The sequence below is a fragment of the Eriocheir sinensis genome, chromosome 35 (assembly GCF_024679095.1).
Source record: "Eriocheir sinensis breed Jianghai 21 chromosome 35, ASM2467909v1, whole genome shotgun sequence".
In the NCBI taxonomy this organism is placed as follows: domain Eukaryota; kingdom Metazoa; phylum Arthropoda; class Malacostraca; order Decapoda; family Varunidae; genus Eriocheir; species Eriocheir sinensis.
The window spans coordinates 13,641,229-13,653,844 of NC_066543.1; the positions used below are offsets into that span (position 1 = coordinate 13,641,229).

At 44.5% G+C, this 12,616-nt stretch overlaps 1 protein-coding gene across 12 annotated transcripts in view; it reads left to right on the top strand.

Moving 5' to 3' along the window:
* Nucleotides 1–12,616, top strand: part of LOC127007442 (sodium-independent sulfate anion transporter-like) — an 85,747-nt gene that overhangs the window by 33,790 nt on the left and 39,341 nt on the right. The window contains exon 1 of one of the 12 annotated variants that reach the window (XM_050878474.1): nt 5,439–5,621. The exons of 8 other annotated variants lie outside the window; for them this stretch is intronic. The gene's annotated coding sequence lies outside the window, so the exon portion shown is untranslated. Of the gene's footprint in view, nt 1–5,438; nt 5,622–7,478; nt 7,501–7,751; nt 7,809–7,857; nt 7,903–12,616 lie in introns of those variants that run through there. 3 more of the 12 variants (XM_050878477.1, XM_050878473.1, XM_050878479.1) reach the window with 3 other exon arrangements.

The following is a 12,616-nucleotide window of genomic DNA, read 5'->3' on the forward strand; positions in this document are numbered from 1 at the left end:
GCACTTATATAATTTCAATATAATATTTTTCCGCATGTCGATATTGGCACTTATATAACACTGGGAGAAAAAAAATACATTCTTGAACGTAGTATTACATTATTGATAACGAAAAGTTGAGAGTTTTATTCTAAAATTCCTTGTCTTAAGTCGAGGTAGACACGTAGGGCACCGAGGAATGGGAAGAGGGCGGGTGAGGAACAAGCGATTATGATCTTGTTGTTCTCTGAAAGTTATAAGTCTATGAAGATTCCTAACCTTTGAGTCGGAGTGTGAACGTACGACATGGTGTGGGAGTGATGAAAATTACCTCCGTTCACTAACCTCTCACGTAACCTCCTAAATATAAGGCCGGTAGATATAGCTGCGAGTTCTTGGAAAGATTTCGTGTCTCTGAGAGAGGTTAATAAGGTGCTGGGCGGGTGAGGGAAGCAGCCTCGACAGCAGCAGCGGCAACGTTTATTCATTCATGCGCACGAACTTCTCATTGAAGCAGAGACGGAAAGTTACCAGCAGCTGCGTGGACCCGTCTGTGAGTGATGTTGGGGTGGGGGGGGGTGGGGGGGGTGAAGGGGCCGGGATGACTGCCGGCTGCACGCCCAGGACGCCTCATCCCTTTCCCTTCTTGGGAAGGATATACGGGCGAGTAGAGATGAGGCATTTATTCATTCATGGTATTAATTGACAGTTGCGAATACATATTGCCAGATGGAAACACTACTGTCAAAACAGAAATAAAAGCTTCGGCGTAAAAAAAAAAAAAAAGAATCACGTTTAGCTCACTTCATTAATAGCACAATTATGTAACGTATACGTCAGTGTGTCTTAGCTTATACGTGGATGGTTTACCCCTCCTGGGTTATAATGGCACACTCCCTGCTCCTGTTGATGGGGTTCTTGTTGCTTGAAGTATTGTTCTTAATGGACTCTAGGGCGATGATCAGTGTTGATGTCATGATAGTCGAGGAGAAGGGACGGACCATGCAGGATGAGATGAAGGAGGGTCGGGGCAAAGGCGTACCAGGGCAATGGGGACGAGGCAGGGGTGGGAAGGACAGGGAGAATAGGATAAGAAATTGGGAAATACGGGAAAACTGAAAAGAAAACGAGGAGAGGTAAAGACATTAGGAGGCTGGACGGGGCGCATACTTCTGAACTGTATGCGTGGTTGGCACCTCCCGAGCCGCCACTGAGCCGTGGGTGACGCGCGGGCCGTAGCTCACAAACTAACCACGCAATCTTCCTCTAATATTATTTTTCTCATTGTATTCTCAGTGTATTTCCCTTAACCCAACCTAACCTTATCTAACCTAACATAAACTGGCCCGTGTGCTGAATACTGCTACTGCTCAGGAATATACGGACAGGGCAGGGGAGGGAGCCTGTGAAGGGAGGGGAGGAGGGGATTGTCTCAAGGATGATGCTCCATTGTCCTTATTTTGTTGTCGTTGGGCTGCCCCGGGCGTTTATGCGGCGGCAGATAGGGATGGGCGCGGCGCGGACGTGGTGGCCCTTAACAACATCTTTTGGAAGTCCCCATCACTGCCAAACTCGCCCCGTCCTCTGCCCATCTCTGCCCTTCCATGCCCCGCTCCCCCTCCCCTGCCCTTCCATGCCCCGCTCCCCCTCCCCTGCCCTTCCATGCCCCGCTTCCCCTCCCCTGCCCTTCCTTGCCCCGCTCCCTCTCCCCTGCCCTTCCATGCCCCGCTCCCCCTCCCCTGCCCTTCCATGCCCCGCTTCCCCTCCCCTGCCCTTCCATGCCCCGCTTCCCCTCCCCTGCCCTTTCATGCCCCGCTTCCCCTCCCCTGCCCTTCCATGCCCCGCTCCCCCTCCCCTGCCCTTCCATGACCCGCTTCCCCTCCCCTGCCCTTCCTTGCCCCGCTCCCTCTCCCTGCCCTTCCATGCCCCTTCCCTCCCCTGCCCTTCCTTGCCCTGCCCTCTCCCCTGCCCTTCCATGCCCCGCTTCCCCTCCCCTGCCCTTTCATGCCCCGCTTCCCCTCCCCTGCCCTTCCATGCCCCGCTCCCTCTCCCCTGCTCTTCCTTACCCCGCTCACTCCTTCCCAGCCCTTCCAGGACCCGCTCCCCCCCTCCCCTGCCCTTCCATGCCCCGCTCCCCCTCCCCTGCCCTTCCATGGCCCTCCCCTCCCCTGCCCTTCCATGCCCCGCTCCCTCCCCTGCCCTTCCATGCCCCGCTCCCCCTCCCCTGCCCTTCCATGCCCCGCTTGCCCTCCCCTGCCCTTCCATGCCCCGCTCTCCTTCCCTGCCCTTACATGCCCCGCTCCCCCTCCCCTGCCCTTCCATGCCCCGCTTCCCCTCCCCTGCCCTTCCATGCCCCGCTTCCCCTCCCCTGCCCTTCCTTGCCCCTCCCCTCCCCTGCCCTTCCATGCCCCGCTCCCTCTCCCCTGCTCTTCCTTGCCCCGCTCACTCCTTCCCAGCCCTTCCATGCCCCGCTCCCCCTCCCCTGCTCTTCCATACCCCGCTCCCCCCTCGTTCTTGAAGACACATGTTGCCTCACTAATTTCTCCCACGTCCATTGACTGTAGTGCTTCATCTTGAACTCTGACACTTTTTTTGGGGGTATACATCGTAACTTTGTCTGGTTTCTAAATTATGTATGAAACGAGTATTGACACTTGTACATGGGATTAGTATTGCACTTGATCATGTTAGTTTGATATCAAGGATAAAGAAATTAGTTCCCTTTACCTTATTTGTTACATTGATTGGTTTCTTCGTTATTAATTTGGTGATTAGGATACTTGTTACTTTTTGTATTGAACGAGTACGGGACCTGGTTCAGTTAATTGTTGTTTAGGACGAGGTACTGCTACGTAATGTATTGAGCGAGTATGGCACCTCTTTAGGTGAGCCAATCGTTACAGACTTTACACTTTGAATGTGCATGACACCGGTTAAGTGCAGTGTGTTTCTATATACTTTCCCCCACGAGTGTTTTGACCGTCACCGGCCAGCGTGGACCCTACTCTTACCTCATGTGATTAGGGCACATGCGTGATAGCAAGGCCGTTCTGACCTCACTCCGCTTCGTTTTCTGCTGCAATATACTTGACCTTCTAAAGTTTGATGCCATTACATTGTGCATGCGTTGACGTTTACGAATCAGTGCAGTCCTACTTTCTGACCGGAGAACGGATATCCGTGAACGAAAAGGAGAATTAAGACCACCTTTTCAACTTAAAGGAATGTATATATTACTTTCACTCACCTGGCTGACGTCACTCACAACACAAACCATTAACGTCTTTAGTGAGTCTTGTATAAGCACGGGATGCCAATGGGTCTTTCTTAATCTCCATAACAGAAAAAATAAGATGGATCGCAGGTTCAAGTAGATTATATAAGCACTTTTTTCTCCACCCCTTCATCTTCACCTTAGTGAGTCTTGCGTCATCCTCGTTACTTCTGCGAATTATCTCCTCCAACTCAACTCGCTCTCGACTTACTAATATCGCCAGGTTTGTATATTTATCAGTAATTCGCTCTTATTTTTCCTTTAGACGTCGTGTTCCAGACAAACGTTGGGTCATATACATTCTTCTCCCATCCTAACGCAATCCATACCTTTCCATTGCTTATGTTCTTTTACTATGATTCGTGTTTGTCACCTTCACTTGTTCGATCAGTTCCATTTTACGAAAGTTTCAACCATCCACGATCTTCTAACTTTCTATAAAGATTTTCTCTGCCTGGCCATTCTTTTGCTCTTCCCTCAGCCTTTCTTGCATATGCCACCTGTCCTTTGCTTCACGACTGTCCAGTATCCCCAGCCCAGCCCTCTCAGCCACGTACGCCCGCTTATCTTAATTAATAATTAATCATACGCCCCACTTGTCCGCTCTTGCTACACCGCCATTCAGCCTCGCTCGCGTGTCTCCCCTACTTATTTTATCGCGTCCACTTCTTCATTATCTCTGCATACCGTATATCGCCCCCTTTCTTTCACCGGCACACCTCATTATACTAGTCACCACTCATTACCTGCTCCTAATGCCCCAAAGTGTCTCTATCGCAGGCATTATTGGTCCTCTGTAGGGCAAAGCCTGTCCCATCATTCTCCATCTCTCTCTGTACTCCATCCTGCCCCAGCAAATGTTGATCCAGGCTCCGATGCTTCATAATTATATAACCAGATGAAAGCACGGGACGGAGCGGGGTGCTGTGGGGCCGTTGGGAGCGAGAGATCTACCTGGCTGTATGTATGCAAGAGATTGTTGGTGGTAACATGTGAAGGGCCAGTGTAGTGTCACGTTCAGGAGTACCCATAACACGATCACCCAGTTGCCTTTGCTGGATCGCCGGACACACCTCACTCACGCCACAGCCTTTCAGGGGCTCCGTAAGAGACTTTGGTCGGCGCTGCAGAATTGCAGCTACGATATCCCTCGCACAATAATTATAGTGGCCCGTGTGTGTGTGTGTGTGTGTGTGTGTGTGTGTGTGTGTGTGTGTGTGTGTGTGTGTGTGTGTGGATCGCTTGAGGTTTGTGACTTATTTTCCAAACTTCCATAGCTGTTGCAGACTTGGTCACGTACCTCCTACAAGCAATGTAGCCAACCATAATCAGTGTTTGCCATCGGGATCGAATGTTGGAAAGTATTTTGTTGCTATTTAAGGTCTATTGAAGTTTCATCCATATAATCTGGCTGATAGATAGAGGAGTATTTTGACCAGTTGAACATGGCGGACCCTCCGAGTGGGAGCATCCAGCTGCTGGGTTGCAGGCGGCGGACGCTGATCCACCCATCGACGAAACCCCACCCTCTCTTGACGAGCTCAGGGAGGACTGACTCGGCAAGAGTATATGGCGTTATCAGTACCTGAGAGAGAGAGAGAGAGAGAGAGAGAGAGAGAGAGAGTGAGAGAGAGAGAGAGAGAGAGAGAGAGAGAGGGGGGAGGGGGGGCTGACCACGGGATTCATGAGACTTATCTCGTCGAAGTATTTCACGATGTCGTTGCGGACTCATATATTATCGACCTCGAGAAAGAAAGGAGGCTGTTGTGGCGGTGGTAGTGATTACGAAATAATCTTCAGTGATCCGCTGTTATCACCCTTTTATTATGAGAGGGAGCGTGGTGAAACATGGGAGGGGCAGCACGTGGAGGGGGAGGAGGAGGAAATGGACACACACACACACAAAAAAAAAAAAAAAGGGTCACCATAATTATTTTGTGAAATCCCCCCCCCCCAAAAAAAAATATATATAATATCACGACTCCTCAAGGTGCATGAATTAAACAACCTAAGTTACTCAGGTGTGTCTGGTATTTGCGGAAGGGGAAGGGCATAACAGGGAGGGTCGGGGCGAGCCAGTGGGGAATAGGAAAGGTGGGCAGTGAAGTAAGTAGCAGGAAGGAAGGACGGGGGCGGGGCGGGGCGAAGAGGTGATATTGTTATGGGAGTCCCCGGTCACCTCGCCGCCGTGTTATCAGCGCCCGCCGCGTTATGAAAGCATTATCACCCTGTCCGCGTTGGTCAGATAAACTCACGCCGCTGGAGGTCAGTCTATTGCAGCCTTCTGAAAACTGCTGCAGCACCCTCGCCACCGCCGCTGTCCATCCTTCCACCAGCCCTTTCAAGGAGGTCCTCGAAGCTTAGGCCGGTAGGGTGTAGCTCTTGCTGTTGGTTTCGTTCCTCGTATTGTACCGATTGTCACTCATGAACCTATGATTCCATATAGACCCCCCTAAAAAAATCCGCCTGTTATAGGTTAATAACATACATGTTGCTTTTATTTTTTTACATACTGAGACTTGTGATGAGTCCATGACTTATGAGTCCATAGTAGTTATACATCATGAGTGACCTCTACCTATGCAAGTTATAAAATGTTAACTACTCTTTTCCCTAATTCATGAAGTCTTTGTGGATTAAGTTACGGTCATATCCCCTTTTTTTCTCATGAAACTTAACAAAAGAAATCTTGGTTTCGTTTATGTGCACAGTTGTAACAGGGTTAAGGGTTGTATTTTTTTCTTTTAAAAATCTAATTTCATGTGCTAGACTTTGGTGCAATTAAGTGGCTGTGGTTACAATCTTCCTAATGCAGGCAATGTTGATTAAAATTATATATATATATATATATATATATATATATATATATATATATATATATATATATATATATATATATATATATATATATATATATATATATATACACATATTTTTTTTTCCCCACAAAATAGAAAAGGAAAAGGTTATTAATTCCAGTAATTTCAAGAGTAAAGGCTCATTACGTAGTACTAAAGGACACATGTAATCGTTATTGTAATCATAATTACTTCTAATGTAATTGTAATTGATTACTGTTAAAATTCCTGTTATTGTAATCGCAAAATGAAGTTTGCAAATTAATCGTAATGGTAATGAATTACTTAAGCCATGTAATTGCCTTGTGCATGTATATTAATTTATACTATTTATAGGGAAGCTACGTAGCTACGCCTAACCTTGTCTCATTATTGCTGCTGTTATTATTTTGCCCTTCCCTTCTTCTTGTCACACCCTTCCTGCAACTTCCTTTCATATAAACATTTGTCACGCGTAGAATGGAAGAGGAAGGAAGTCAGGACAATGTGGGCATGCATTTGTAACGAAGGTTGTCGGCAGGATGAGTGTTCAACACACGGACGGAAAAAATATTCCGATTGTAGCGAGGCCCCGGAAGTCTGATTTCTGCTAATTATTTCACATTTTCATTATTATTTTTATGACAATTATTTGTTGTCGTTTTTTGGTGGTGGTGGTGGTGGTGCTATTATATGTTGTTCTTATTCCTCAACAACAACAACAACAACAACAACTACAACTACAACTACAACTACTACTGATGCTATTGCAACTACTGTTACTACTACTGCTACAGCCACTATATTACTGGACACACACACACACACACACACACACACACACACACACACCATCTCTTTGGAGGTATTATACGTAGCTGTTGGTTGAGACAACAAAGTGGACATTGATGTGGACACAACTTTTGTCAACCAAATAGCAAATGAAGGAAACGCAATAGATGCCTTCCGACTCTTCTTCCTCTTCTTCTTCTATACTTCAATGCCTCCAAGCCCTCCTGTGCGTGTTTTTAACGCCTTTTCCTCTTCACCAAGGCAGCGTTTGGGCCACGCACGGCAGGGATATATGGACAGGAATGCAAATATGAAAACAGTTACCAAGAAACAGACACGTATATCAGCATGAGTATAAAGTAAAAAAATAATAGACGTTGCAATGTCATTTTTGAAAACAAAACAAAACCCAAGATGTTAATTTATATTTCGAAATCAAGGCTTAAAAGTCAGGATGCACAATTTACCCACCTTGTATATTGGAGAAAAAAAACCGTGAGAAAACTTTTGATTTTTATATGCTCTCTCAGTACACTTTGTTACTGCTTTGCCTTTGTTTTGCAGCTTTGCTGTCTAGCCTCATTACCGGCTACAACGAATGATGTACGGAAAACTGAGGTAACGCAGGTGGTAGTATTGATTTCTGTAGTGTTGTGTGTGTGGCTGTGGTGTTGCAAAAAGATCTGCCCTTTCGCTCTCCGTTGATAAGATTAGTTGCTTTGTGTTTCCTGATCCCCCCAAAAAAGGAGAGATAGGCGTCAAGTGTACAGTGCGAGTTGTATCCCCCTGACATACCGGTGAGTGAGTGATAATGGTGATAACGGGAGCAGGCGAGGGGGAGGGGGGCGAGGCGAGGCGAGGAGGGCTGGCGCTTTGACAATTCTCGGATTTCGGGGACAGTGCACGGCAGCCGCTCCTCCAGCACGGTGAGTCGGGAAAGTCGTCTCATTTTATCCTTGCTTCTTCCCGCCGATACCGTGCCTTCTAGGAATTGTATCCGTCCTGACAACTTTCTCGAAGGTATCTCTCATTGCTGGGTGTCCATACTGATTACCGTATTCCACGCCGCCTCCGTTATATTTTGAAGCTGATTTTCAATATAAAATTTTTGAGGGAATGCGCCGTTCCAAGAATGTTCGTTGCTTATTATATTTTTTATTGCAACTTGAGTATTCGTATTCACTCGCCATCGTCCGCCCCCTGGCGTATGTACTCAACCGTTAAGGAAACGTACAAAATATCGTCAGTATCATTTTATTTCTCAGGTTTAAATGCTTTTGGGGTAATTATAATAATATAAATAATAATGCTGCTATGTTGACTATGAGAGCTGCACAGTACATAATTGTAATACATAAATTACAACATTATGTCTCGTCTTTCAAACCAGTTTTTAAAAGTAATATTTCGTTCATAAATAGAATAGACCCTCCATATGCTATGATAAATGTTAATCCAATATCAGTCTTAATTTGATATGATAAAAAAAAAATCAATTCCAATGTCGTTCATTATTATCATTCTTGACGTCATGTCATTCATCACAAATTATTTGGCACAAATTAAAAGACTATACAGAATATACTATAATAATTGAACCTTGCATTCCTACTGCGTACGTAACAATTAACGTATGATAACAGCCTGAGCTGACGACCTACGTGTGATTAAGAATGTGGGTTGTCAGCTCACCCTGGTATCATACTTTTCATATCTGATTAGTCTTGCAGTGTACATTACCATGCTTCTGAAGTAATGCTTCTGATTGCATTACTTCAAGCTCAAATCCTCAGTTCGCTGTAGTGTTTACACAGAAAAGTAAAATGTTTATGTACCACAGTCACGAGTGTTCTGTGTGTTACGCATCTTCCTTAGTCTTGCCATGTCACATAGCAGTCCTTCTGGGGAGGGGGGGGGGGGTCTATCCTGGGCCATCCATATGATCAAGTGGACTTTGAAAATGTAATTGACAGGTGTTGGTGCCATGCGAGCTTTACAATCACCTATAATTTAGTTATTTATTTCTAATGTGAAATGTATGAAATGCTTTGTTTTTATTTTTATTGCTTGTTAAAACTTAAGCTCTTTACTGTGCTCAACACATTCATTAGCTTTTTTTACACTTCACTCCCTTTTATCCAGTTCATTTACATTTTTTTCTTGTCTTTCCTCGTTTGTATGCCATGATCAAGGTTTTACGTGACTCTCTCTCGTGGTCTCAATAATTTCATTAGTAAATTTGCGGACGACACGAAAATCGGCAATGTGGTACTTACAGAATGTGACAGGCGGAGCCTCCAAGAAGATTTGCGTAAAACATCAGATTGGTCAGTAAAATGGGAAATGCCTTTTAATATAAACAAGTGCCAGATTCTGCAGGTTGGAGCTGGAAATATAAAGAAGGACTATGAAATGTGCGGCGTTAAAATAAATGTTTTCACTCGGTCAAAGATCTTGGCGTCATAGTCGCGTTTAACCTCAAGTTTTCCCAGCAGTGCAGCGAGTCCGTAAAAAAAAGCAAACAGGATGATGGATTTGATTAAGAAAATTTTTTCATTCAAGAATAAAAATGTTATAATACCTTTGTATAATAGTTTTATCAGACCTCATTTGGAGTATGCCGTGCAGTTTTGGTCTCCCCACCATGCGAAAGACATTGCTAAATTAGAAGGTGTTCAGCGTAGAGCAACCAAGATGATTCCTTCATTACGAAACAAACCTTACGAGGAAAGGCTGTCACATCTAAACCAGTTTTCTCTTGAAAAACGCCGCCCAAGAGGAAAACTGATCAAGTGCTTTAAAATACTTAACGGTTTCATCAACGTGGATCCGACCAATCTGTTTGTGATGGATGATTCGACGCGAACGAGAAATAATGGTACTAAACTCAAATGTAGACAAGTTCATTCAGATTGCACAAAATTCTTCTTCACTAATGCTGTCGTTCGAGATTACCACCATCAGTGGTACAGTGTAACTCGATTGCATCATTTAATCATAATCTTGACCGCTATCTCCTCCATCTCAATGTTCACTAGGTCAGTTTCAACGTCATGGTGGCCGCATAACAACTGTCACTTAGGTTTAGGACAGACCACCTAGTTTGGGCCTTAGGGCCTTTGTGGTCTGGTTATCTATGTAAATTTTATGTAATTCTCTCTCTCTCTCTCTCTCTCTCTCTCTCTCTCTCTCTCTCTCTCTCTCTCTCTCTCTCTCTCTCTCTCTCTCTCTCTCTCTCTCTCTCTCTCTCTCTCTCTCTCTCTCTCTCTCTCTCTCTCTCTCTCTCTCTCTCTCTCTATTGCCTTTAGCAAGTAAAATGGAAAAAAAGACACCGCTATTATTTAATAAAACGCCCCTTTAGCTTTGCACTGCGTTTAGTGTACGAGCCGTAAGAAGGAAGGGACAAGCAGTGTATGTTTAGGGTAGGAAGGGAGAGTTCCGAACAACCCGCAGTCTTCACGCTTCCCTCCCTCTTTCCCCTTATATACCCATACAACTGCTAATGATTTGTGTGCTGTGGCCAGCCGATGTAGATCATCAGTAGTGGGTTTGGGTAAGAATGGAGTGTTCTATCTGTATGCAACTGACAATCCTCACTTCGAACAGAATGATAACCTGTTTTTCATGCAGTTCGGTAACCTACATTTCACATTTCTGTCCACGGTAACTCATATTTTATGGGTCGGACATCAGTGCCACTGAGGTGTGACACCTCTTGCTGGACGACACCCCTGTTTCACCGGTACACCTGTCCGCTCAAGGTGAACGAGGCAAAAGAGGTGTCAGCAGTTTAGATTTTACACACGGCAACATGTAAACGAAACCCACCATGGGAACACATGCGTGAGAGAGATAGAGAACATAGATGTGCAGATCACACAGACCCTATGGCCTAGACTTGGTTAAAGACCTGATAGACGCACCTAACATCACCTTAGCCGATCTAGGATTCAGTACGTTTCCTAACTTATAGGCGGTAATGTTATAATTGTATTTCGTAAAGAATCTTTATAACCAAAAAATAACTAACAGAACAATAATATGAAAATACGTATATATTTTATACAACTGTTACTCCCTCGGGCCACGGTCTGTGGCTCAAGGCAGCAGCGCACGCCATTTTGCGAGTATCAGATCCTTAAATAAACAAATTTTTACTGCGCAAAGCAGGTGATGTCACTTATTGTGACTTCGTGAGCTTTCAAATTTATTTATTTGTGTATATTTCATGGAGGCAAAACTTACCTTACTAGTTTCATTTTTACTAGTGACACGAATTTGTGGCTGTTTATCACAATAGAATTTCACTCAAATAAGTGAATCAGACACCACAAATATTACCAGTGTGTGTATGAATGAATACATAGATAAGCGCATACTTTGATTTAACTGTAGGATGTCTCGTGGATCATTAATAAATAAGTAAAAATATCCGGATAGGTTACTCTTTAGCCCACTTCCGCCTGCACAAATCAGTCCCTCCGCCAAGTTTGTACCCAACATTTGGTGATGTTAGGTGGGCCTATTTAACACTGTCCTCCGCATGATGTGTGTGTGTGTGTGTGTGTGTGTGTGTGTGTGTGTGTGTACAGCAAGAGATGGTTCAAGGACATGGAAAAGAGATAAGATAAAGCCGCGTAATGGAAATTAGAGCGATGACCGCGAATGTTAAAGCTAACGAGTCGGAAATTGGGGCTCTCAAAACACCTCTTTGGGTCGTTGCCTGAAGTAGTGTCTGACCTGGTGACTTTTATGGTCTACCTAAGATGGGGACTTCGAGGCTGGTTACGATATTAGTAGTAAATTCAAACAGTTTTGGGGAAATTGTGTGAGCCTGTCATGTGCATTTAATTTGGTGTGGATAGTAAGATAGTTTTGTGATCGACGAGTCACACTGAAGGACGTACTCCGGGAAGGGCAGCAAGGGCAGTAATGTTTGGAGTGGGTGTGAGGTGTATAGTGTTCGCCAGTGATTTTCGTTCTATAAATAGATCGTTTGTATACACTATAGCAACAATGTTTTTGGAAATGTTTTTCTTTTGTTTTCAATCAGCGATGGTTGTTACAACATTAGTTGAAGTGATTTACTAAGTCTTATTAATTGCATATCGACTACTACAGAATTGAATGAGGGACTAAATCCTCACACTATCGAATCTTGCGGAATCTGCTTGGCCTAAACTGCATAATGAAACAAATGTTGGCGATTAGGAAGTTTTTTTTCTCTGTGTCGGCGGCTGTAACGAATAGTGGCAGATAATCCCTTCAGATCCCATTCTGATAAATATCCTGATTGATAGATATTGTATGATGATATCTGAAGGAATTTTAATGGTTTAGGTCCTTAGATTTATGCAGTGGTTAGTGTTGGTTAGGGAAACACAATGATACATCGTGTAAGAAAACAAATCTTGACGCCAGAGTATTGCTGTATCATTCGGTATTTTCGTATTTTCATCCGGTATAATTTTTTTTCCGGGTCTTTAGTTTTGATTTATTCTTATAAATACAAATTCCAGAAATGGCCGAGTTATATATTCCCTAGTTTGATGATGCCGGGGTCAGTTATCCTACTTTATCAAATCCTAAGTGATCTCTCGGCAGTGATAAACCATCTTTCCCTTGCTACTCAGTGGGCGCCGCTGCCTTAGAAAATAAGGTAAAGGTAAAGTTGGGGGGCATACGCTGTAGCAGCGCGTAGCCTCGGTCCTCATCTCCGTAGCATTGGCCCTTA